Here is a 3,004-nt window from a genome sequence, read left to right as displayed (position 1 = left end):
GGCTGGGCTTCTCCTCTCTTCCTGGCAAATTCCCCAATCCCCTGCCCTTCCTTCCCTGTCCCTCCACACCTTCCCCTTCCCAGCCCCCTTCACCTGTTCATCTCTCTCTCTGCCACGTCCCAGCCACCTGTGCATAGTCAGGGTAAAGTCTCATATTGCTCAGGGCTGTCCCTTGTAGAGACGATGTTCTAGGGCCTGAGCTGACCCAAACTTCAGGCTCTGACGCCAGAAGGCAGGGCTAGCATGGGGGCCGGGAGCAGGCTGGTAGACAGGATGGCAGGCACAGGAGGCAATCAGGAGCCTGGAGCACCTCCATGAGGCCCTGGGTCCCCTTTCCCCTAGAAAGCTCTGCCACCCACTGGTTTCCCAAGCCAGCCAGTCCATCTGGGCCAAGTGTCCTTGTGAGAGCCTGGGCTGACACAACAGATGGGCCGAGCCAATTGTTTCAGTGCCCATGGCCTCGTCTGTACCTGCCAGCTGCTGGAACTGACAGAACAGAGATTGACAACACTGCATCATAGATGCAGAGGTTTCAGAGGTTGAGGAAACGCCTAAGGCCCAGGCAAGGAGGCTGCTCAGCCAGGATCCAATTCCAGTTCTGCCCGGCTACAAGCCACCCTCTCCAGTGACAGGCCCCCTCCTGCTAGAGAGTCTCCAAAAGTCAGAGCCGAAAAGGGCCTCCACAGCTATCTAGACCAGCCTCAACTTTACAAATGGGAAACCGAGGCCCAGAAAGGGGAATGGTTATGTCCGAAGACACATGGCAGAGGAGCCTGCTTTGAAAGTGCAAAAACGTTTAACAGGTGTCACCCGGGAATCTGAACTAGGCAGGGTGAGAATATGTAGAGTGAAAAGAGCTGTGCCTGCACCCCAGAATCACACTTAGGTGGTTAGGAACATGAATGGTTAGATGGTCAAAGGCCAGAAGCAGTTGGGTTCACTAACCCTCTATAGCTTCCTGTTCAGGGACAGTAAGGCTTCGCTTCTTCAGCCACTTACCCATGATGCCCACTGCAAACCGAGCTCCAGCCCCAGCAGCTGACCTCTACGTTCCCGCTCATCTCCCAGACTCTGCCTGAATTTGTTTCCGTCCTCTCTTCCGGCTCAAATTTATCACGTCCATTAAGACCAAGCCTCAGTTCAACACACAAATTTAAGATACGATTTCTCAGACTGTGTGGCAGTAGATGCTCAATGAAGGGCAAAAAGGAGGGAGGGGAGAGCGGGAGGAAGAGAGGAAAGGGAAGATGGTGAGGGAATATGAAAGAATGGGTGCGTGAATAGATGATGGCGAGACAGATGGTTGCATGAGCAGGTGAGTGGCCGATGAATGGTTGGAAGAAAGATTAATGGATGGATAAATAGGAAAATAGAGGGTGAATGGATAGTGGGTGTGTAGGTGGGTGGGCAGGTGGATGAAGAATAAATAGAACACAGAGAAAGGGTGGTCATCCCACCCACCACAGGGCAGGCATGCATCCCGGAGGAGCTCTTAACTAAGTAGATGATGCTAAGCAAGCAAAGGAAGTGAGGAAGGACATCCCAATCGCTCAGGGAAGCGCCTGAGCGAAGACACAGAGGCAGGTGTAACACTGGTCTGAGGGCAACTGCAGGCACTTAAGCATCGCTGGTGTGCGTAGCTGAGGGCTCTGAGGTTCTAAGGAGAGGAGTGGCGCCGTTAGGTGTGTTTTACAAAAGCAACTCTGGCATCCTAGTGGAACATACTCTGGCGGAAAACAGAAAACCAGAAGGAAGATGTCATCTTTCCATTACCCAGGTAAGGGGTGGTGTAGTCTCAGACCGCTCCTCTTCCCAAGTCCCACCCCCATCACCTCGGATCACCTGACTTTCCCCTTCTCAGCCCTCCCACTGCCTCTATTATCTGTGCACCACCCCACCCTCACCCCTTTTAGCTCACGACAGTGCCTTTGGGGACCACCGAATGTCTCTCCAATAGTAGGGGCTCAGCGTGTTAAATACTATAATTACTCGTGCCCTTGGGGACGTCCAGTCTGATGGCGAAGGGCAAATGCGACCAGAGCTTTCCCTGTTTCGTGGGCCGAGGGGAGCTGGAGCCGAGGTGCCACAAGGTGGGGTGGGTAGCACAGGGAACGCTTCTTGGAAAGGCTGCCTTTGACTCAGGTTTGGAAAGAAGGAAGAGGCCTTGGTGGGTGGAGCTGGGAGAGGGCATTCCCAAGCAGGGGCGTGGCTGCGGGAACTCCAGCACCAGGTGAGTCTCTAGGAAAGTCAGCACTTGGGAGACCAAACGGCTGTGTCAGGAGTCCTGAGCTACAGGGTGTGGGGGCGAGAGAGGGCAAAAAAGGGAACGGGGCCCCTGGAGAGTTCCAGAGAGAAAGGGAGTGGTTTCCACCGCCAGAGGTTGGAGAACAGATTTAGTGTCATGTGGTCCACATCCTCCCCCAGGCCCACACCATGTGGGACCCAGGACACAGCAGGGCCTCCCAAGTCAGTCAGCCAGGGACTCCCGTCTGGAGCCCCCACTCAGCAGCCAGGCGACCTTGGCCAAGTCACTGCAGCTCTCCCAGCCTGTTTCCTAATGAACGCGCATAACAGTTCCTACCTAGCAGGACTGTGGAGAGGAGGAGAGAGTTCATGGCAAGTGGCCAGCACGGTGCTCAGCACAGAGTAAATGTTTGGTAAAAAGCTCCCTTAAATTAAGCCTTAGAGTTTGACCAATGGCAGGGCGGGGGCGAGCTCAACTAGAGAACAGGTATTAAAAGGGAGGCAAAGACAGAGGCAAAGAACAAAGAGGATTCCTGGAACGCGCTGGGGTGTTGGAGTGACGACAGGAAGAGGGAGGCCTCAGAAGAGCTGCTGAGGCCAGCGGGGCCGAGGTGATGAGTTAGTGAGTCTGCGAGGGCCTGGCCAGGGAGGAGTCTGTGGGAACAGGCCGGGCCAGAAGCCCTGCTGAGGAAGAGTCAGCAGGACGGTTTGGGTGTGAGGGAAGAAGGCCTGGGAGCTGCCAGCAGGATCCCCATGCTGA

The sequence above is a fragment of the Pteropus vampyrus genome, unplaced genomic scaffold (genome assembly GCF_000151845.1).
Source record: "Pteropus vampyrus isolate Shadow unplaced genomic scaffold, Pvam_2.0 Scaffold432, whole genome shotgun sequence".
NCBI lineage: Eukaryota > Metazoa > Chordata > Mammalia > Chiroptera > Pteropodidae > Pteropus > Pteropus vampyrus.
Note: the sequence above shows the minus strand (reverse complement) of the source record.